Source organism: Artibeus jamaicensis, unplaced genomic scaffold, assembly GCF_021234435.1.
Source record: "Artibeus jamaicensis isolate MK-2021 breed Jamaican fruit bat unplaced genomic scaffold, CSHL_Jam_final contig_60, whole genome shotgun sequence".
NCBI lineage: Eukaryota > Metazoa > Chordata > Mammalia > Chiroptera > Phyllostomidae > Artibeus > Artibeus jamaicensis.
In genome coordinates, this window is record NW_026521900.1 from 12,547,266 (window position 1) to 12,572,222 (window position 24,957).

General features: G+C 39.0%; 1 pseudogene; it reads left to right on the forward strand.

The window, feature by feature from the left end:
- Positions 1-22,849: 22,849 nt before the first annotated feature.
- On the forward strand, positions 22,850-23,350 carry LOC119059240 (60S ribosomal protein L23a-like; annotated as a pseudogene).
- Positions 23,351-24,957: the final 1,607 nt, after the last annotated feature.

Consider the following 24,957-nt stretch of genomic DNA (forward strand, 5'->3'; position numbering starts at 1 on the left):
AGAAACACACCAAGGCATATCATAATTACATTAGCCAAAATTAAAATGAAGGAGAGAATCCTAGAAGCAGCAAGAGCTAAGGGGACAATCACCTACAAAGGAGTCCCCATCAGACTGTCAGCAGATTTCTCAAAAGAGACCTTACAGGCAAGAAGGGGCTGGAAAGAAATATTCCAAGTCATGAAATCTAAAGACCTACAACCAAGATTGCTCTATCCAGCAAAACTTTCATTTAGAATGGAAGGACAGATAAGGTGCTTCTCAGATAAGATCAAATTCAAGGAGTTCATCATCACCAAGCCCTTATTATATGAAATGTTAAAGGGACTTATCTAAGAAAAAGAAGTTAAAGAAACATGAACAGTGAAAGAACAACAAGCTCACAGTTATTAACAACCACACCTAAAATGAAAGCAAACTAAAAGAACAGCTAGATCAGGAGTGGAAACATAGAAATGAAGATCTCAAGGAGGGTTAGCAACAGGGGAGTGGGAGGAGGAGATGGGGGGAGAAGGTACAGAAAATAAGTAGCATAGACAGTAGATAGAAAATAGATGGGGGGGCAAGAATAGTATGGGAAATATAGAACCTAAAGGACTTGAGACACATGGACATAAACTAAAGGGGGGTAATGGTGGGGATGGGGGGGCAGGGTGGAGGGGAATGAAGGGGGTAATAGAACAACTGTAACAGCATAATCAATTTTAAAAAATAAATAAATAAAATGATTATAAATAGTAAAAAAAAAAAAGAAGTACAAACAGGTAGTTGCAGAATAGTTATGGGGATATAAAGTACAGTGTAGGAAATGGGGCAGCCGAAGGACCTTCAGCATGACCCATGGATATGAACAGTAGTGTGGGATTGCCAAAGGGAGTGGGGGATGCTGAATGGAAGGGGGTGAAAGGAAAAAATCTGGACAAGCCTAACAGCATAATTAATAAATTGACCTGCCTTTTGACCCAGCAATTCCACTGCTAGGATTATACCCCAAGAATCCTAAAACATTAATTTCAAAGAACCTATGCACCACAATGTTCATAGCAGCACAATTTACAATAGCCAAGAGTTGGAAGCAACCTAGGTGCCCGTCAGTAAATGAATGGATCAAAAAATTGTGGTACATATACACCATGGAATTTTATGCAGCAGAGAGAAAGAAGGAGCTACTACCTTTTGCAACAACATGGATGGAACTGGAAAGCATTATGCTGAGTGAAATAGGCCAGGCATTGAAGGACAAATACCATATGATCTCAACTTTGACAGGAAGCTAAAGAATAAAACAAACAAGCAAACAGAATAAAAACAAAGAGGCTGAAATAGAAAACAAGTGAGCAGCGACCAGAGGGGAGAGGGAAGGGAACTTAAGGGGAAAAAGGGGGAGGGATTTTGAGGAACAAGTATGAAAGACACAGAGATGAGGACTGGGGGGGGGAATGGGAGGGAGGGGGGAGACCGGGCAGGGGTGGGGGTGGGGTGGGATGGGAGAAATAGATTTAAAAAAATGTACTTGAAAAGTAACTGAATAAAATTTAATATAAAAAAATAAAAATAAAAAAATAAAACACACACACAAAAAATAAAAAAATAAAAAATATATTATTAAAAACAGAAAAACAAAAGAAGAGTCTGGGTGCCCCCCATTTTGTTGCAAATGGGAACGCAGAGGCTACAGAGAGTAAATGATCTGTTCAAGGTCATAGTAAATTAGTGAATTAGTATGTAATGAGTTAATGAAAGTAAATATTACTTTGTTGTTGGTCCAGGCCTCTATCTATCTATTTATCTATCATCTATCTATCTATCATCTATCCATCCATCTATATAGCCAAACCTGTGTTTGACTGAAAAATAGAGGAAGTGTTTTGAATAACAGTTATAATGTTATGTTGCTTCAGAATCATATATCTGAAATAGGCTATGCTCATTCTAGCTTCCAAACCTTTACTTAAGTTGTTCCCTTGCCTGGAGTATCATCTCACCTTCATTTCCTGCCTTTTCAATTTTGCACCCTAACATATCTAACCATTATTCAAGGTCCAGAAGTTCAGTTCACTTTGGACTTCTTGGGGTCTCTGAGCCCACTTATGTGGCCTTTTAGTACATTTTGTAATGGAACACAAAGGTTTGGTTTATCTTCCCAACAGATAGCATAGATTAGGACTCAGTCTCTTGTGTCTACTATACACCCCTTCTTCTGAGGCTGTGTCTCAATTAAGTGCTCAGAAAATCCAGATTAAAATCCAGTTGATAAGCAGTGGATATAGTACAAACCAATCAAGCAACCAGCCACATAGTTGTAGCTGTATATTTTTGTTGAAATCACATTAAAATCACTTAATATATATAGTGTAGCCCTTACACCCAGTCTGAGGTCACCTATGTTTTCTAAACTCCCCTAAGGCCTCTCCCAGAAACCCCTCTTCTAGTAAATGTGGCCATCCCATACTAGTCACTGAAGACATTACAAAACAGGAGGAAAAGACTGCAAAATTTTCTTCCACCTCCACATTGGAAAAATGTCTGCAACCTCCGCTTACTGTTTCTCTGGTTGTAGTGCAGGCATTGCCCTTTCTTCTTGTCAGCCCAGCCTCCTTTATTTCAGTCCCTCAGCCCAGTCTGTCCATAAATCTTTCCCACCCTTCCCTCTCCTATGCATCCTCCCACTCAAACCTCCATCAGCAGCTGCCAGTAGTAGGAGCTCTGAGAACCCAAGCAGGAATTTTCCAGACACTTTACCTTTTCCTCACTGTTAAAAAATGTGTTTTTCTCCCTGAAATGATTGGATCCCTCTTGCCTTCAGTAGCTCTAGGTGGATGAGGCACTGGTCCTAAGCAGACCAAAGAGGGGCACAGCCTGAGCAAAATCTAGCCACCCCTGTTTCTGGAAATCCTAGTATGTGTAAACTGTAATAATCTTCTCAGGCCCTTTCTATACAATAACCCAGAATGTTTATTTCCCTCCCTGCTCCTTTTTTTCCTGGGAACCAGGGTTGCTAGACTGCTGCTTGACTCATTATTGTCCTCCCCACTTCTCTTACTCATGATGTCTGAAACAGAAAATTTGTAGCTTGAACTGGAACATTATCTAATTGAAGTTCTTAATTTGCTCTGTGCCTCTGTCATGTCCCTCTCTCAGTGGAGACATACCATGCACAGAGTAGAAACTTTTCCTAAGGTTTCACAGGTCTTTTTTTTTGTCATGTCACTTGATGTAGTCTGTTTCTTCCTGTACCCCAAGACTCTTCCTGCCAAGCCCTAATCGCCTCCTGGCCTCTTATTGGTGTAAATTCCAGATATCCAACAGACTTCATAGCTCATAGGCCACATGAGAGAAGTTATACATCTATTTATATAATGCCATGCCCACAAACAACCTAAGAGTCATGGACCTTTTAGCACTGGCAGGGCCAGCCTTAGTAGCTTTATCCAACATTTGGGGGGAGAAGGTTGCTGCCATTCACCTATGAGTGTGAAGCTAAGCTACACAGAATCTGAGCTTCAGGCTCTGAACAAATGACTTGGGGTATTTTCTAAGTTTAGTTTTAGCATCTATACTGTGTTGTTAAGATACAGGATATTTCCATATCCACTGCCTCATTTCATCCTCATGTGACAACCTGTTGAGATATTCTTATCCTTGCCCTAGCTGGTGTGGCTCAGTTGGTTGGAGCATTGTCCCATTATCAAAAGGCTGCAGGTTTGATTCCCAGTCCCAGCGCATATGGGAGCCAGCCAATTGATGCTTCTCTCACATCGATGTTTCTTTCTTTTTCTTCCTCCATCTTTGAAAGCAATGAAAAGTGTCCTCGGGTGAGGATAGATATTGTTTTAATAAATATTTTTATCCCCATTTTTGTATGTGAAAAATACTAAAGCATGATAATAACATTAATGACTGATATTCATCAAGCATTTGCCGTGTTCTAAGCACTATGTATTTTTAACTCCTATTTTCCTTACAATAACCGCATGACCTAGTTATTACAATTATCATAATTTTAAAGATTAAGAAACTGAGGCCCAGAAAATATGAGGTACTCTCCCAAGGTCACAGGGCCAGTAAGTGATGGTGCATTATTTTGAACATAGGCAGCCTGGCTCCAGAGTCCACATGTGTAAACATGATGCTATTTAGACTTAAAAGATTGAAAAGCCAACTCATTCACTGAAAGCCACAAAAATAGGTATTAGGTTAAGTACTAAGCTTTCTGACTCCAAACTGTGTGCTCTTTTCGCTATGTATTCACTTATTTGCTTGTGCAATAAACATTTACTAATCACTACTATGTGCTAAGCACTGTACTAAGCACTAGGCACAAAATTGCTGCCCATAAAGAATACACAGTCTTGTAGGGGAAATAGGTAAACAAAAAGCAAAGGAGCATGATGATTTACATCATGGCTTTTTCATGCTTAATGCATCTATGTTCAAATCACTAAATATTAGCAGTATGACCTGAACCTTGATATCTTCATAAAATGCAGATGATAATATCAGTACATATCTAATATGATTGTTGTGGTGAGAAATGAATGGATTAATAAGTGTAATAAAGTCAGAAATGTACCCAGTCCATAAGTGTTATATGCTGCCATTATTCATTATTATTAATTATTATTATTTCCTCTATTCCATGATAAAGTGCAAATAGCTAAGAGAAGATCATAAACCAGTGTTTGAGGAAGAACTGGAGGGTACCTGGATGGAGGTCCAAGAAGAGATGGGCAGGAGCCAAATCATGCAGGATCTTGAATGCCATACACTATGCCAAGCTATGTAGTAGAATGAGATTGTAGCAGGGTATCTGAAGAGGTGGCTGACCAACCCCTACATTTCTGCTGTTTAAATGTTGGGTGATCAACCTGTATTTGTATTCTAGTGTCCCCAGCATGCAATGAATCTTTTTTCCCTAGCTTAGTTCACAAGATTGAATAACTTTGAGTGACCATATGAACTTCTGGTCTGTTTTGAAAGAAATTCAACCCTCTCTCAGTTGTTAGCAGCCTTCTGCTTCACCTGGCAAGAGCTACAGATCATCATGTCCTCATATAACCCCTATGGCCTCAGGCAGTGACCCAGGAGTAATCAGAATATTGGACAAGGTCCTCTGAAGCTGACTTCTGTAAAGTGAGAATTTGGGAATGGGGTGAGTAGTAAGAAAAGTTGTGTGACATTGCACTGGACTGCTGGGTAGCTTTCTACACTATGTAACAAATTACACAAATTCAGCAGCACAAATCCTTACATGCCACACATTTATCTCATAATTTCTTTCACTGAAGTCCAGGCATGGCTTAGATGAGTCCTCTGCTTAGGGTCTTGCAAAACCATAGCCAAAGTGCTGGCCAGGGCTAGGTTCTCATCTGGTGGCTCTACTTAGGAACATTCTGCTTCCCCACTTACGTGGTTGTTAGCAGTATTCAATTCTTTGTGGTTGTAGGATTCATGGTAGCTTGTTCTTCAAAGCCAGCAAGGGGAAAGAGATCAAGTCTACTAACAAGATGGTATTATATAAAATATAGTGTAAACATGAGAATGACATCCCACCATCTTTGCCATATTCTTGGTTAGGAGCAAGTCCTTAGATTACACCCCTACTCAAAGCAAGGGGATTATGAAAGGGCATGAATGCCAGGAAGTGGTCATTGTGGTTGACACCTTAAGGATCTGTTTGCCATAGGCTCCAACTCAACTTTGATTCCAAATCCAAAGATTCTTCCACTGGATCACACTGTTACCACTAGAGAAGCATGATATCCCCTCCCAAATGTATTTACACCTATCTAAAGATGCCTCTTTCAAGCACAAAGTAAAGTAAATCTAAGAAGGCTGTCCTGCCCATAAACTTGTGTGCTGGGTCACATAGCCTAGGGTCCAAACCATCTGATATATATGGATGCACCCTCCACTTTCTTAACTTGGGAAAAACAATGCATAATTTTAAGGATAGAATGTTGAGGACAATTTTGTGTAAACTCTAAGCTTCTTATCATAAAAAACATGCATGTCTTTTCATGTTAGGAGACTTCAGCTCTTTTCCTGACAATGTCCAAATTACTTACAAAGGCAAAAGGAGCTGTGCTGTGTTTTGCTTCTTTTGCCTTTGTGGCTAGGTCCCATTAGTTTGATCCCATTAATGACAGTCAGAGAAGATGTGCCCTTGGAGGAAAGGGGTTAAAGGGAGCTCTTTAAATTTTCCAGCCAGGACCAGAAAGCTGTGTATGGATGGCTTTTAAATTTTAAGCTTGCCTGCAAAGAAACTGTAGTTCTCTCCAGAGGCCTGTTCTTCATTGACAATAATGGTTAAGGCTACCCAAACTATTCATTTCCTTTCACTCATTCAGTCAGTCATTCTACAAGTATTTATTTATTGAGCATTTCTTTGTATAAGGCACCATTCTAGATACCAGCAACACATTCCTATACTAAAGAAGTTCACAGTGGAATGAAGACTCAGGAAAGAAAGTCCATAGAACTGCTTTAATGAAAATGTGTATTGAGTTTCTGGGATTCTGTCTGAAGGGGTAAGAAAAGAGATATGCTTACTCAAGATTGCAAAACCAAAGCTTCCATACCAGGCAAATGAATCAAACAGGTAATTGCAGGTAGTGGTGAAGATTATTCTAAACTGGAAGGCATTTTAATTTAAAAATGTAAGCATACCATATGGTCCTAATAAAACAGCCTGCAAGCTATTCATTTGTGCTGCCAGCTTACACAAAAGAGGTAGTGTTTGTGCTAAGACTTAAATGGTAACAGCAAACACTTATATAGAGGTTACTGTGTACCAGGTATGCTTGTAAACAATTTAAATGTATTGACTCAATTAATCTCCATAGCAAGTCTACTAGGTAGGTACTTTTATTAGCCTTATTTTATAGATGGGGAAATAGAAACCCAGAGAAGTTAGATATTTTTTCTGATGTCACACAGCTAATAACCAGAGCTAGAATTTAAACTCAGGGAGCGTGGCTTCAGAGCCTATGCTCTAAACTACCAGATTCATTCACAGCCTCTGGTAAAAGATGATTAAGTGTTCAAAATTCGGCGAGAGCCCTGGCTGACATAGCTCAGTGGATTGAGCGCGGGCCTGTGAACCAGAATATTGCGGTTCAATTCCCAGTCAGGGCACATGCCTGGGTTGCAGGCCAGTTCCCAGCAGGGGATCCATGAGAGGCAACCATACACTGATATTTCTCTCCCACTCTTTCTCCTTCCCTTCCCCTCTCTCGAAAAATAAATAAATAAATAAATAAATAAATAAATAAATAAAAAGTTGGCGAGAGAGCATGCCATACAGAGTAAGCAGCATGTACAAAGATGGAGGCCTGGAGATGCTGAGGATTCCAGGATCCACAAACAGCATAGCAATTTTGGAGTAGCAAATGTATGGTTTGGAGCACTGGAGGGTGATAAGTTAAGCAGGGTAAGGAGATTAATAGGGAGAAATGACACTAGACAGAAAAGTCAACAAGGTACTTAAGTGCCATGTAATGATTTTATTTATTCCTTGGATAGGCATTCATTAAGCACTTGCTGTATGCCAAATGCTTATAAGGGACTATGCTGAATAATGAGATAGACTTAAGCACAAAATATTTGGGAGAGGTTTTCAGAGAAGGGGCATTAAATTCAGCATAAGAGAGTCTGGGAACAATTCCCAAGAAGAAATGATTGGATTGATCTAAGGTCTTGAAGGACAAGAAGGGGTTGACTGGACAAAAGAGATGGGAGAGGGCATTGCAAAAGAGAAAAAGCATTTCTGAACTTAGGGTAAAAATGACCTTCCTTCTTGTCTCAAGTTTCCTTTTTCCTTCTAACTTCATACACATTCACATGTCACAATGGGAAGCACAAATCCAGAGAAGAATAGGACTGTGAAATGCTCCACAGGATTTCTACATTCTGGCATACCTATCAGAGGAAAGAGGGGCATTTTTGGAGTAAGAATAACTAAGTTTGGGCCCAGGCACTTTATCCACATTAGCTCCAATCATCAATCATCTTGCAAGTTTTCTTTAATTCTTTTTAAGTATATTTTATTGATTATGCTACAGTTTTCTCAAGTTTTTTCTCCTCTTTATTCCCCTTCCACCCTGCACCCCCCAGCCCACCAGCCTTTTCCTCACCCTTACTTCATCTCCATGGATTATACAAATAAGTTCTTTGGCTTCTCTATTTCCTTTACTATTCTTAAGCTTTCCCTGTCTATTTCGTACCTACCATTTATGCTTCTTATTCCCTGCACCTTCCCCCTCTCCATTCTCCCCCTTCTCCTCCCTACTGAAAACCCTCCATGCGATCTCCATCTCTGTGATTCTGTTCTTGTTCTAGTTGTTTGCTCAGTTTTTGTTTTGTTTTTTAGGCTCGGTTATTGATGGTTGTGGGTTTGTGGTCATTTTACAGTTCATAGTTTTTGATCTTCTTTTATTCCTTAGATAAGTCTCTTTAACATTTCATGTAATAATGGCTTGGTGATGATGAACTCTTTTAACTTGACCTTATCTGGGAAGCACTTTGTCTGCCCTTCCATTCTAAATGATAGCTTTGCTGGAGACAGTAGTCTTCGATGTAGGTCCTTGCCTTTCATGACTTCAAATGCTTCTCTCCAGCCCCTTCTTGCCTGCAAGGTTTATTTGGAGAAATCAGCTGAGCCTTATGGGCACTCTTTTGTAGGTAACTCTCCTTTTCTCCTGCTGCTTTTAAGATTCTCTCTTTATCTTTAATCTTGGATAACTTAATGATGATGTGTCTTGGTGTATTCCTCCCCGGTTCCAATTTCTTTGGGACTCTCTGGGCTTCCTGGACTTTCTGAAAGTCTACTTTCTGTGCCAGATTGGGGAAGTTTTCCTTCATTATTTATTCAAATAATTTTTAAATTTCTTGCAATTGTTCTTCTCTTTCTGGCACCCCTATAATTCAGATATTGGAATGTTTCAAGTTGTCCCAGAGGTTCCAAATTCTCTTCATTTTTTTGAACTCTGGTTTCTTCATTCTGTTCTGTTTGAATGTTTATTTCTTCCTTTTGTTCTAAACCATTGATGTGAGTCCCAGTTTCTTTCCCTTCACTGTTTGTTCCCTGTATATTTTGCTTTATTTCACTTTGTGTAGCCTTCATTTTTTCCTTCATTTTGTGACCAAGCTCAATCTGTTCAATTACGAGCATCCTAATTACCAGTGTTTTGAACTCTGCATCAGAAAGGTTGTCTATCTCTTCTATGTTTAGCTTTTTTTCTGGGGTTTTGATCTGTTCTTCCATATTTCCTTGTCTTGTCATGTCTTGTTATGTAGTAAGGGGGTGAAGATTTAGGTATTCACCATGTTGGGGCAACCCATTTCACTGCATTGTGGTGCTATCTGTGGGGAAGGGGTCAGAAAAAGAACACTGCCTCCCTCTTGCTCTGCTCTAGCCCCATTTTTCAATGAACTCTCCTGTGAGACTGGGAGTTTCTCCTGCCATGGCAACCCACTTGCCAGTTTACAGCTAGCTTAGAGTCTTTAGTTTCCCATTCAGCCAGCCCCTCCTTGCCCTCTTGGTCTGCTGCCTTGCTGAGCATCCTCTCCACTGGGCTGCCCATCTACTGCCTCTGCTCCTCTTACCTGTCTGGGTGAATGTTTCTATAATTCCTTGGTTGTCAGAGTTGCATGCAGTTTTATTTTCTAGCACTTCTGGTTCTTTATTATTTTTAAATTGGTCGTTATCCTTCTTTTGGTTGTGCGAGGAAGCACAGCATTTCTACCTACATCTCCATCTTGACTGGAACTTGCAAGTTTTTTTTAAAATTCTTTACCTTTATTTTTAGATGAGGAAATGGAGGCTCACAGATGTGACCTCACTGTCTTGAAATACTCTATTAGTATGAGGCACAATTTGCAGTTTAAGCCAGTACTGCCTGAATCCAAAGCCTGATTTCTCTTTTTTTTTTTGCATTATTAGATTTTTATTCCAATTTAATTTATAATCCAATGGAAATTATAACATGTATTCATGTGTTTGTATTAAAATGTGGCTTAAAATCTTTTTTAAAGATTTTATTTATTAATTTTTAGAAAGGAGAAGGGAGAGAGAGAAACATCAATATAAGGTTGCCTCTTCCATGTCCCCTACTGGACACCTGGCCTGCAACCCAGGCACGTGCCCTGCCTGGGAATCAAACTGGAAACCATTTGGTTTGCAGACCAGCACTCAATCCACTAAGCCACACCAGCCAGAGCTTTAAGTCTTAATGCAAACTATAAAACATGATAAATTTGCAGATTGAAATTGGGCTAGTTGCTTAATTAACATATTTTTAAAACAAGTTTTTTTTTAATATTAAATTTTATTTAGTTACTTTTCAAGTACATTTTTTTTCTCTTCCCCCCCCCTCCCGCCCGGTCTCCCCCTCCCTCCCATTCCCCCCCCCCAGTCCTCATCTCTGTGTCTTTCATACTTGTTCCTCAAAATCCCTCCCCCTTTTTCCCCTTAAGTTCCCTTCCCTCTCCCCTCTGGTCGCTGCCCACTTGTTCTCTATTTCAACGTCTTTGTTTTTATTCTGTTTGCTTGTTTGTTTTATTCTTTAGCTTCCTGTCAAAGGTGAGATCATATGGTATTTGTCCTTCAATGCCTGGCCTATTTCACTCAGCATAATGCTTTCCAGTTCCATCCATGTTGTTGCAAAAGGTAGTAGCTCCTTCTTTCTCTCTGCTGCATAAAATTCCATGGTGTATATGTACCACAATTTTTTGATCCATTCATTTACTGATGGGCACCTAGGTTGCTTCCAACTCTTGGCTATTGTAAATTGTGCTGCTATGAACATTGTGGTGCATAGGTTCTTTGATATTGATGTTTTAGGATTCTTAGGATATAATCCCAGCAGTGGAATTGCTGGGTCAAAAGGCAGGTCGATTTTTATTTTTCTGAGAAAATTCCATACTGTTTTCCATAATGGTTGTACCAGTCTGCACTCCCACCAACAGTGAACTAAAGACCCCTTTTCCCCACAACCCCTCCAACATTTGTTGTTTGTTGCTTTGTTTATGATAGCCATCCTGACTGGTGTAAAGTGGTATCTCATTGTGGTTTTTTTTTTTATTGTGGTTTTAATTTGCATCTCTCTGATAGCTAATGATATTGAGCATCTCTTCATGTGTCTCTGAATGTTCTGTATGTCCTCCTTGGAGAAGTGTTTGTTCAAGTCCTTTTCCCATTTTCTAATTGGGTTGGGTGTCTTCTTAGAGTGGAGTCGTGTAAGTTCTTTGTATATTTTAGAGATTAAACCTTTGTCTGAGGTATCATTGGCAAATATGTTTTCCCATACAGTTGGTTGTCTTGCTAATTTAATACTGTTTTCTTTAGCCATGCAGAAGCTTTTTATTTTGATGAGATCCCATTTGTTTATTCTTTCCTTTACATTCCTTACTCTAGGGGACATATCAGTAAAGAAGTTGCTGCGTGAAATATCTGAGATTTTCTTGCCAATGTTCTCCTCTAGAACTTTAATGGTGTTATGACTTACATTTAAGTCTTTTATCCACCTTGAATTTATTTTGGTGTATGGTGTAGAGACTTCCCTTTTATTGATAGAGAGAAAACCAATACAGAGATCTGAAGCTGATTTCTCAAGGATGATGGGTTACTGATAACCATCACAATGGGAATGTGAAAAGAATATTTAATTATTGGTATTAGAATAATTATTTAGTAATCAAGAAAGGAAAATTTGATTCACATCTTGTAATATACACAAAACAAACATAAGATAGATTAAAGAGTAAACTACACAAACTCAATCATAAAAATGTTGAAAAAGGATTAGAATTTCTTTTAAATGTTCTTAGGGATAATTTTAACTTCCTTTTATTCGGTTTATTTTTACTAGAATTTGACTTGACTTTTCCTTTTAGTTTTTAAAAATTACAAAGATAGAGGAGAGAAGATGGCAGCTAGGTAAGAGGGAGCAGATTCCACCTCGCCCTACACACAGGACAGAAACCTGGCTGATCTATGGAGGAAAAGAGCAGACAGCCAAGAGTACCACCAGCACATATGAAAATAGGAGATCAAGAATAATAGTGGTCATTGAAAAACCAGATGATGAGAATGCTTCAGAACAATAAGGGGCGGGAGATCAGCGCAGGAACCAGGGAGGCTGCAGCCCCAGGCCTGGAGTCCCTGGGTGGGCCTCAGGGATCTTTGGAGAGAGCCGGGTCAGCACTCCGTCCTGGGCCAAGCAGGGTTCGAGCAGCACTGGGAGAGACCTGGTTGCTTGAAGTCGCAGAGAGGGGAGTAAAGACTAAGTGGCAAACACAGGTGTGCTATGAGAACCTATGCATAGCCCCCAAAAGAGTGTGTGCTGGAGCCCCTGAAACTGGAGGTGGCCTGAACAGGCATGCGCACCCGCCTGAAACTCGGGGAGAGAGAGCTTTGTAAAACACCCGGGGATCACACCCATGGACCCGGAGAGAGTGTGCAACCTCAGGAGACCCAGAAACAGCACCAGTGGACCATGAGTGACTGTGCACTCCTCAGGAAACAAGGAGCTTGCACCGGTAAACCCACCCGTCAGCCTGCTGCAGCCAGCAAGAAGAGAAAAACTGGTTTAGGCACTTTGAAACCAGCACGAGGTTTTGTTGTTGTTATTATTGTTTTGTGTTTTTGTTTTTTGTTTGTGTGTTTGATATTTTTAAAGTTATTTTTGATTTTTATTAATTTTTATCTCTCAATTCTTTTTGCTTCTCTTTTCTTCTTTCTTCTTTTTCCTTCTTCCTTTCTTTCCAATTTTTTCTCTTCTACCTTCCTTAGTCTGCTTTTTTTGAAACACACACAAATGAGACAAAAAACCAGGAACTGTGAAAAGACCAGAGTTGGACCCAAAGAAGGGGCATCTAAACAGCTAAGACAGTGAGACAAATTTCACTTTGCTATTACATAGAACCTGCAAGATAATGCATATTTGTATTATTTTTACATTATTCTTACATCTTTCATTTGAATAATATTTTTGTATCCCTCTCCTTTCTGTTTAGTCTTCTTTGCTTGGCTGGTTATATTGTATCATTTGACAGGTTTCCCCTGTTCTATCATTCACAGTGTATTGCTAATTCACTGTCCTTCACTTCACCTGTGTTCCATTAGCACACTACTGAAGGTCTGTTACTCCCTATTCTTCATATCTAGATCTCATAAATTCTGTCATATGATTGTTGCTCTAATATTATAAATAATAGCTGTTCCATACTATTATAAATACTACACAACACCCCTCCTAGATCTTAGCCCACTTCACGGTTTCCTGAACTCTATTACTGTGGTGGTTAACAACATTCTCTCACACACTAAGCCTGCTCACTATCCTTTATTCTCACCTTACCTCAGAATCTGACCTCCCACAACCTCACTTTTTTTTAGATCCAACTCACTATTCTTCCCTAACCAACAAGAGTCTTATATTCTTTCCATCCTTTCTAAAAAGTGGCTGGTTGGGTTATCATGATTAACACTATACATAGCCAAAGGATCTCCTATCTCTTCTTTACCAGCTGCTACTGTAAATAGCATACAATGCTCCCTTGCTGTCTTAAACCATTTTGCCTTACGCTTCCAACTAATAACAGAAAAGAGTAGATGGAAGCAGTGAACACCAGGATAATTGAAGGAGATTGCACCACTCAATCTCACAGGTATTCTACCACAGAAGCTCACACCGTAAACCCAGGGAGTCAGAATAGATCAATTTAACAAGCGGAGGCTAACAAGTAGTTTCGCAAACAATTGGAAGACAAATAAACAATCCCCAAATGAAAAGAAAGAAGGAAACCTCAGAAAGAACACTAAATTAAATAGAGGCAAGTCAACTATCAGATATTAAATTCAAAGCAATGGTTACCAGGAAGCTCCATGAGCTCACAGTGAATTACCAGAAGCTACAGGGAAACTACAATGAACTCACTAAAACTATATCAATATGTAAAAGGAAATAGAAACTATCAAGAGGGGCCAAGACGAAATGAAGAATACAATATCTGAACTGAGGAATACAGTAGAAGTAATAAAAAACGCGATACATGAAGAAAAAGATTGGATCAGCAAGCTAGAGGACAAAGAATAAAAATACACCCAGAAAAAGTAAGAAAAGGAAAACAGGCTCAGAAAGAATGAAGAGGGATTAAGAGAAATGCAAGACAAGATGGAATGTAATAATATCCAAATAATGGGGATACCAGATAGAAAAAAAAGAAGAGAAAGGGATTTAAAACCTATTTTAAAAAGTAATGGTGGAAAACTTCCCTAATTTGATGAGACAAAAAGTCAAACAAATACAGGAAACACAGAGAGTCCCAATCAAGAAGAACCCAAAGAGGCCCGCTTCAAGACATCATCATTAAAATGGCAAAATTCCAAGACAAAGAGAGAATCTTAAAGGCAACAAGGGAGAAAAATGAAGTAAATGGATTAAATGCTTCAATCAAAAGTCATAGAATAGCTGAATGGATAACAAAGCATGACCCACACATATGATGCCTGCTAGAGAGCCACCTCAGGACAAAAGACCTACACAGACTAAAAGTGAAGGGCTGGATACACATTTTCCAAGCAAAAGGACAGGAAAAAAGCCAGGGTAGCAATACTCACATCAGAGAAAATAGACTTCAAAAAAAGGGCCATAAAGAGAGACCCAGAAGGTCACTTCATAATACTCAAGGGAAGAATCCACCAAGAAGACATAAACATTGTAAATATATATGCACCCAACATAGGAGCACCCAAATATATATAAAGAAAATCTTGGAGGACTTAAAAAAAGGTATTGACAGCAACACAATTATAGTAGGGGATTTTAACACCCCCCTGTCAAAAATGGACAGATCTTCCAAACAAAATATCAACAAGGATATTGCGGCATTGAACAACACCCTAGGTGAAATGGATTTAATTGATATATATAGAGCCCTCCACCCCAAAGAAGCTAAATACACATTCTTTTCAAATGTGCACGGAACATTTTCAAACATATACCCCATGATAGGACACAAAACAAGCCTCAACAAATTCAACGAAAGTGAAATCATACCAAACATTTTCTCTGACCACAAGGGACTGAAACTGGAAACCAACCCCAAAGGAAAAAACCCAAAACACTAAAAATCATGGAGATTGCACAGCATGTAATTAAACAATGAATGAGTCAAGAGTGAAATTAGGGAAGAAATAAAAAAGTTTCTGGAAACAAATGAAAATGAACTCACAACAACTCAAAATTTATGAGACACAGGGAAGGCAGTCTGAGAGGGAAGTTCATAGAAATACAGGCATACCTGAAAAAGATAGAAACATTTCAAACAAACAACCTTACCCTATGCCTACAAGAACTCAAATAAAAACAACAAAGACAGCCCAGAGCAAGTAGAAGGAAGGAAATAACAAGATCAGAGCAGAATTAAAGGACATAGAGATGAAAAGCACAATTCTAAGGATCAATGAATCCAGGTGTTGGTTCTTTGAAAAGATAAACAAAATTCATAAGTCTTTAAACAGGCTCATCAAGAAAAAAAGAGAGAGGATTCAAATAAACTCAAACAGAATTGAAAGAGGAGAGATTATGACTGACACCGCAGAAATACAAGATTGTAAGAAATTAATATGAAGAACTGTATGCCAAGAAATTTGAAAACCTAGGTGAAATGGGCAAATTTCTAGATAAATATAATCTTTCAAACACAATGAAGCAGAAGCAGAAAGTCTGAACTGACCAATAACAGCAGATGAAATTGAAGCACTAATCAAAAAACTCCTGACACACAAAAGCCCTGCACCAGATGGTTTCACAGGAGAATTCTACAAAGCATTTAAGGAAGAGCTAACTCCCATCTTTTACAGATTATTCCAAAAAATTGAAGAAGGTGGAAGACTCCCAAACTCTTTTTATGAAGCCAGCATCATCTTTATCTCAAAACCAGATAAAGACATAACGAAGAAAGAAAACCTCAGGCCAATATCACTGACAAACATAGATGCTAAAATCGCCCCCCCAAAATTATTGGCAAACCACATCCAACAATCTATTAAAAAGATCATACACCATGACCAAGTGGGATTCATCCCAGGGATGCAAGAATGTTTTGATATTCACAAATAAGTAAATGTAATACACCACATAAACAAAAGCAAGACAAAAATTACATGATCAGATCAGTAGATGTGGAAAAAGGTTTTGATAATGTACAGCAGCCATTTTTGATAAAAACACTCAGCAAAGTGGGAATAGAGGGAGCATTCCTCAATATAATAAAGGCCATATATGATAGACCTACAGCCAACATCATACTCAATGGGCAAAAACTTACAGCTTTTCCACTAAGATCAGGAACAAGACAAGATTGTTGACTTTCACCACTCCTATTCAACATAGTATTATGTTCAAGTCTTAGCCACAGCAATCAGCCAAGAAAAAGAAATAAAATGCATCCAAATCAGAAAGGAGGAAATAAAACTCATTGTTTGCAGATGACATGATAGTGTCCATGGAAAATCCTATAGACTCTACCCCAAAACTGCTTGACCTAATAAATGAATTTGGCAAAACAGTGGGTTACAAATTCAATATCCAGAAATCAAAGGCTTTTGTTTTGTTTTTTTTTAATCTTTAGAAGAAAAGGGAAGGAGAGAGGGAGAGAAATATCAATGTATGGTTGCTTCTCATGCGTCCCCTGCTGGGAACTGGCCTGCAACCCAGGCATGTGCCCTGATGAGGAATCAAACTACCATCTTTTGGTTCGCAGGCCTATGCTCAGTGCACTGAGCTACACCAGCCAGGGCCAAAGGCATTTTTGTATACCAACAATGGAACAGCAGAAGCAGAAATCAAGGAAAACATCCCGTTTAATATAGCAAAAAGAAAAATAAAATACCAAGGAATAAACCTAATCAAGGACTTAAAAGACCTGTATGCAGAAAACTACACAACACTGAAAAAAGAAATCAAGGAAGACACAAACAAGTGGAAACATATACCATGTTCATGGATTGGAAGAATTAACATCATCAAAATATCCATACTACCCGAAGCAATTTACAGACTCAATGCAATACCTATTAAAGTACCAATGACATATTTCACAGACATAGAGCAAATACTTCAAAAATTTATATGGAACCATAAACAACCCAGAATAGCAGGTGTAATTTTGAGAAAGAAAGCAAAGTAGGAGGTATCACAATAACTGAAACCAAACTGTATTACAAGGCCACTGTAATCAAAATAGCCTGGTACTGGCATAAGAACAGGCACATAGACCAATGGAACAGAACAGAGAGCCCAGAAATCAACCCAACTCTCTATAGTCAATTAATATTTGACAAAGGGGGGCAGTAACATAAAATGGAGTAAAGATAGCCTCTTCAACAAATGGTGTTGGGAGAACTGGACAGCTACGTGCAAAAAAATGAAACTTGAGCACCAACTTACACCATACACCAAAATAAATTCAAGGTGGATAAAAGACTTCAATATAAGCCATAACACCATTAAAGTCCTAGAGGAGAACATCGGCAGGAAAATCTCAGATATTTCACGCAGCAACATTTTTACTGACATGTCCCCTAGAGCAAGGGACATAAAGGAAAGAATAAACAAATGGGGTCTCATCAAAATAAAAAGCTTCTGCATGACTAAAGAAAAACAGTATTAAAATAAAAAGGGAACCAACTGTATGGGAAAACATATTTGCCAATGATACCTCAGGCAAGGGTTTAATCTCCAAAAGATATAAAGAACTTACGTGACTCCACTCTAAGAAGACAAGCAACCCAATTAAAAAATGGGCAAAGGACTTGAACAGACATTTCTCCAAGGAGGACATATAGAGGATCCCGAGACACATGGAAAGATGCTCCATATTGCTAGCTATCAGAGAGATGCAAATTGAAATCACAGTGAGATGCCTCTTTACACTAGTCACAATGGCCATGATACACAAAGCAACAAACAGCAAGTGTTGGAGAGGTTGTGGGGAAAAGGGGACCCTAGTGTACTGTTTGTGGGATTGCAGACTGGTACCACCATTATGGAAAACTGTATGGAATTTTCTCAGAAAACTAAAAATGGAACTGCCTTTTGACCCAGCAGTTCCACTGCTGGGATTATATCCTAACAACCCTAAAACACCAATCCCAAAGAACCTATGCACCACAATGTTCATAGCAGCATAATTTACAATAGCCAAGAGCTGGAAGCAACCTAGGTGCCCATCAGTAAGTAAATGGATCAAAAAATTGTGGTACATATACACAATGGAATTCTATGCAACAGAAAGAAAGAAGGAGCTCCTACCCTTTGTAACAGCATGGATGGAACTGGAAAGCATTATGCTGAGTGAAATAAGCCAGGTGTTGAAAGACAAATACCATATGATCTTACCTTTAACAGGAAGATAAACAACAAAACAAACAAGCAAGCAAAATGAAAACAAAGACACTGAAGTACAGAACAGGGGGACAGTGATCAGAGGGGTGAGGGGAGAGAATTTCAGGGGGAAAAGGGGAGGGATTTAGAGGAACTAGTATAAAGGACACATGGACAACAGCTAAGGGAGATGGAAATGGGAGGGAGGTGGGGAGCAGGGAGAGGGTGGGCTGGGATGGGAGTAAAAGACAGAAAACTACACTTGAAAAGTAATTAAATTTTAAAAAGAATAAAATAAAATGAAATGAAAATTTTAGAAACATGGAACTATATGTTGGAGGTGATTATTAAGGCACAGGAAAGACAAGTCAATTATCAAAGTTCACCAAACTCAGTAAGTGGTAAAGGTAGGACTTGAACTCAAAGAATGCAGCAATCAGGATCTATGGGTGTCTTAGTCTACTCAGTCTACCATAACAAAATATCATAGAGAAGGTGGCTTAATCTACAGAAATTTATTTTCTCTCAATTCTAGACACTGGCTGGAAAGTCAAAGATCAAAGTTCTTGCAGTTTTTAGTTTATGGTGAGAGCTCTCCTCCTGACTTGCAGACAGTTGCTTTCTCACTGTGTCCTCACATAGTCATGACTTCACCCTTATGACCTCATTTAGCCTTAATAACCTCCTTAAAGATCCTATCTACAATACAGTCACAGGGGGAATTAGGGCTTCCACATATGAATTGGGAGTGGGGCATGAAATTCATTCCATAGCATCTGCCCCTGGCCTACAAAAATTCACGTTCTTATTGCATACAAAATACATTCATTTCATCCCAACTGCCCAAAAATGTCTTAATTCATTCCAGTATCACCCTAAAGTCTAAAGTCCAAAGTCTCATCTAAATACAATCTAAATCAGGTATGGGTGAGACTCAAAGCTATAATACATCCTGAGGAAAAATTCCTCTCTACCTGTGAACCTGTGAAACCACACAGGTTATGTGCTCCCAAAATACAGTGTTGGGAAAGGATGGGATAGCCATTCCCATTCTAAAAGGGAGAAATAGGAAAGAAGGAAGGAGTGAAAAGCCCCAGTCAAGTCCAAGACCTTGCAGGGCAAGTTCCATTACATATTATGTCTCAAGAATAATCCTCTTTGGCTCAATGCCCACCTTTTGGGCCCACAAAGGTGGCAATCCCAATCCCAAGACTCCAGGCAGCTCTGTCCTCACAGCTCTAGTCCAGGGTCACGTGGCTTGTTGAAATTGAAAAGACAGCCTCATCCTGGAACTGAGGAGATAGCCGTGATGATTTATGAATTGCCACCCAGATCCTTCTTTCTTTTTTTGAAGAATAGTGCATGTTTGAAGCCCTGGCTGGCATAGCTCAGTGGATTGAGCGCGGGCCTGTGAACCAGAGTATCACGGTTCGATTCCCAGTCAGGGCACATGCCTGGGTTGCAGGCCAGTTCCCAGCAGGGGACGCATAAGAGGCCACCATACATTGATATTTCCCTCCCTCTCTCCTTCCCTTCCCTTCTCTCAAAAAATAAATAAATAAAATATTTAAAAAAAAAAAGAATAGTGCATGTTTGTAGCTGAAGCACTTTATGGTTCACCCTAGTGCCATATAAGAAGCCTGATGGCCTTCCTTGATTTTGTCTCATTTTTTTGTCTTCTAATTCCATCTGGCAGTGCTTCTTTTGGTATAAGCCCATCTCTATTCCTAGCTTCTGCCTAGATGGCTGATCAAGCTTATGAGTCACACTCAAGATCTCCTTACCAAATGTTTGTCCAGCCACACCCTTAGTGTTCTTTTCAGAACAAGCTTTCTGAGTTTGGAGTTTTTTGTGTTTTTTTTTTCAATATGGATAGGCTGAGAATTTTCCCAATTATCAAGTTCTGGTTCTTTTCTGCCTAATAAATCCTTCTTAAATCCATCTCTCTCCTCTCACATTTTACTGTAAAAAGAGAAGAGGACCCAAGTAGCATCTTCGATACTTTGCTTAGAAATTTTCTCTGCTAAATATCCAACGTCATCACCCTCAATTTCTACCTTTAACAAAATGCTAACATGCAATTCAACACAGTTCATTGCCAATTTATAACAAAGATTGCCTTCCCACCAGTTTCCAATAATTTATTCTCCATTTTTGTGTGATATTTCATCAAAATCACCTTTAATGTCCATATTTCTAGAATACACCTCAAAACTTTTTTGGCCTCTACCCATTATCCAATCCAAAGCCATTTCCACATTTTTAGGCCATTTGCTACATTAGCATCCTACTTGTAGGTACCAAAATCTGTATTAATTATGATTCTCCAGAGAAATATAATCAACAGGATATATGTGTAACATATATTATGCAATATTATATGTACTGCAGTTTTATATAATAAAATTTATTATAAGCAACTGGATCATATGATTATGGAGGTTGCTAAGTCCCAAGATCTGCAGTTGGCAAGCTGGAGACCCAGGAGAACTGATGTACGTAGTTCCAATCCTAGTCCTAAAGTCTGAGAACCAGGAGACCCAAAAGTGTAATTTCTAGACTGAGAGCTAGTAGGATTATGACCTAAAAAGTGTTTATTTTTTAGTTTGAATCCAAAGGCAGGAAAAGACTTATGTTCCAGCTCAAAAGTCAGGCAGGAATAGTTTCCTCTCATTCATGGAAAGGTCAAAATCAGTCCTTCAATGGATTAGATGAGGCCCACCCACATTAGGGAGGGCAATCTGCTTTACACAGTTTATTACTTCAAATACAACCAGAATAATGTTTGACCAAATGTCTGGGCACCCTGTGGCCCAATCAAGTTGATATAAAATTAACCCATTAACCATGAGCTTAATCATGGGCTTATGAAGGACCTATATTGGCCCTTTGTACAATTTTATTAATGATATTGATGCTATTTTTACAAGTGTATTTTATGGATCCTAAAAATTATTATTAGGACTTGAAATCTATGTTGTCAAATTCAGCCTTCACACTAGTGCCAGGGAAAACTCCTTCAGGTACAAATCAGATACCATTCCTCTCTTGATTAAAATATTTTGATAGTGATTGAACAGCAATAAAATTTAAAAAATATTTTAATAATTTCCCAAGCTCTCTAAAGTCTTCGGCAGGGACATTAGACATTTCATGATCCAACCCCTGCCAATCATCTCTCCTCCTGCCCTACCTCTCTGGCTGTACTCTAGTCATCTTTAATAACTTGCATTTTCCAAAAGCTTGTGCCCTCCCTTTGTCCCATGCTTTTGCTAATACTTATCCCTCTACTTGGAATATTATGTTGATTTTCCCGTGCCAGATAAACTCCTGTACTCATTGCTGTTTCCTTCTTTGTAAAGCTTTCCTTAACCCTGCAGTCTAGGTTAGGGCTATTCTTCCATGTTCTACAGTTTCCTATCCTTAAATCTGTTCTGACACTCATCTCCTCTATATGATTATTTCCTTTTTCGTTGTCTGACTTCCATACTGAACTGCACATACCATGAGATCAGATACACAGTTATATACCCAGTGCCCAGCACACTGTAAGTGACTCAATACATTGGTTAAAGAAATGAGTTGTTACAGCAATAATGAAATTTATAAAGAGGTTATTATAATTATTCAGAGGAGAAGTAATGGGAACCAGACTTATAGTGGTGGCAGTGGGAATGGCAAAGAGGGAACAGGTTCAATATACTTTGGGAAGGTAGATTCAATATAATGGGGAGACCAAATATAAAGGCTGAAGGAGAGAGAGAAGTCAAGGGTGACTGGATGTCTTAGAAGAGAAAGTGGTATTGGTAACAATAGAAGGAAATACATGGCTGGAGAACTGGCTTGGGAAAGTAGATATATATTGTTAGGACAAGAGTAGCAGGTGACAATAGAAATCCAGGTAGAAATGTCCAGCTGGCAATTAGGAATGCTAACTGGAGCTTGAGATTAAGATAAGGAGGCCAAAATCACTCAGAGAAAGTAGCAGTTGCTCTGGAAATGTGGTAGCCAAGAAATAGTCTGCAGAAAAAGAAGAGAGTTGGGAAGAAAATCATAAGAAAAATTTGCTCTGAGTGGGCCAGAGGAAAAATGGAGCCTTGAGAGGCAAAGAAATAGCTGTCAGAAAAGTAGTAAGAGAACCGGATATGTGCTGGTTCATGCAAACCTGGGGGTTGGGAGTGAAGAGTTTCCAAGTGGAATAAATCAGGAACATTAAAGGGCCATGAAAGAGAAAGAAAGAGATTTAAACTATGTGGAGGTTGTTCAAATACCTGAGATAATAGTACAAGTTGAATGGTGGGAGCAAAAGTCAGTGCACAATTATGAATTATGGAACTAGAAGTTGGATGGTTCCATAGAACCAGAAAAGAGGGAAGGAGATAGAAATACATCTCCAGAGAGTAGAAAGATTAAGAGAAAAACATGTTTAATATGACTACTTGTAGTTTTTCACAAAGATGGTGCCCAAAGCAAAGAAGAAAGCCCCTACCCCTCCCAAAGCTGAAGCCAAAGCAAAGGCTTTGAAGGCACAGAAAGCAATACTGAAAGCCATCCACAGCCACATATACAAAAAAAAAAAAAAGATCCACATGCCACCCACCTTCTGACAGCTGAAAACACTACAGCTCCAAAGGCAGCTTAAATAGCCTCAGAAGACTGTCCCCAGTAGAAACAAGCTTGACTACTATGCCATCATCAAGTCCCCCCTCACTACGGAGCCAGCCATGAAGAAGACAGAAGACAGCAATACACTTGTGTTCATTGTGGATGTCAAGGCCAAGTACCAGATCAAAAACGCTCTGAGGAAGCTCCATGACATTGATGTGAAGAAACTCTATGACACTGACATGGCCAAGGTCAACATGCTGATTAGGCCTGATGGAGAGAAGAACACACATGTTTGTCTGGCTCCTGACTATCATGCTTTGGGTGTTGCCAACAAAATTGGGATCATCTAAACTGAATTCAGCTGGCTAATTGTAACTATAAAAATGTTATACTGTCAAAAATATGACTACTTGCAGTTCCTTACATAAGTAATTGAGCAATTTAAAAATCACCCAATTGATGTCATGGCAAATATTATTTTCCAGTCATCTACAGCTCTGCCCACTCCACAAAACCCTTACCAATCCTATAGAAATGTTTGTGACATACAATATTAACTCATGTTCTCAACCTCTATTTTAAGTAGCTCAAAGCAAGGGCCTCCAGTTGGGTCAATCAACCAAATTTCACTCTTGACAAAGATAGTCACAATACCTACAAGTTAAATGCCAAACCATACTCTTTCTTATGCAAAACATCTTTCCAGAGCACCTTTCTAGACCTTCTTCTCTGTCTCTCTGTCCCTCCTTCCCCCCTCTCTCCCTCCCCCCCTCTCAATTTTTACCTTCCTTCCCCTTTCTCTATAGAGAATCCATACCTTCATAGTTTTTAAGTATTAAGTAGGCTGTAAAATATCTCGATTTGATAGTGAGAAAACAATTAGATTTGGGGAAACGAGAGACTTATACAATAGAACACAAGTACAAAGCTGAGCCAGACAGGGTAAGAAGCTCAGATTTTACGGTTTCACAGGCCTGCATTATATTGCCTGCTTACATGTAACCCCCAAACTCCACTTACCTATATAAAGTATCTAGATAATAATTTCTGGTTACAATTGTATTCATCCATCCAATGGATGGATATAGATGAGATCATCCTCTCCTCATAACCTCTATAAGATTTTAGTACTTAGCCAAATCCTTTCTGCTCAGTACAGACCTCAGGATTATAAAAATCCTTGTCCCTCAGAATAAGATTCACCTACCACTCCACCATTTCCACAAATAGGGGAAAATTAATTAGCATCGATTGACTACCTCTTAGGTGCCAGGCATTCAATCCTCATGAGTAAAGTTTACAGTATTAATCTTACAGGTGGGGAAACAGGCTCAGTAAGGGACTTTTCCAAGGTCACGTACCTAATAAGTTGGCAAATGTGGAATTTGAACAAAGTTCACTTACTTCTATGTGACCTTTAACCAGGCCCATAATGTTCATTTGTATCTTGTGTTTTTCCAAGCTTTGTCATTTTGTATTATTTATCTTTTAATTATGTTTGCTATATAATATTTATTATTATTTTTAAAGTATATTTTATTGATTATCCTATTACAGTTTTCCTAATTTTTCTCTTTTACCCCCCTCTGCCCTGCCCCCCCAACCCTCCATCATTCCCCCCCCTTCGGTCATGTCCATGGGTCATACATATAAGTTTTTTGAGTTCTCTGTTTCTTATACCATTTTTTATCTCTCCCCATCTATTTTATGCCTACCAATTACTCTTCTTCTTCCTGTACCTTGTCCTCCCTATTCCTCCCTTCCCCCTCCCCACTGAAATTCCTCCATGTGATCTTCATTTCTCTGATTCTGTTCCTGTTCTGGTCATTTGCTTAGTTTTTGTTTTCATTGTTTTTCTTTTCTTTTAGGTTCGTTTATTGATAGTTGTGGGTTTGCTGTCATTTTACTCTTCATAGTTTTGATCTTCTTTTTCTTAGATAAGTCCCTTTAACATTTC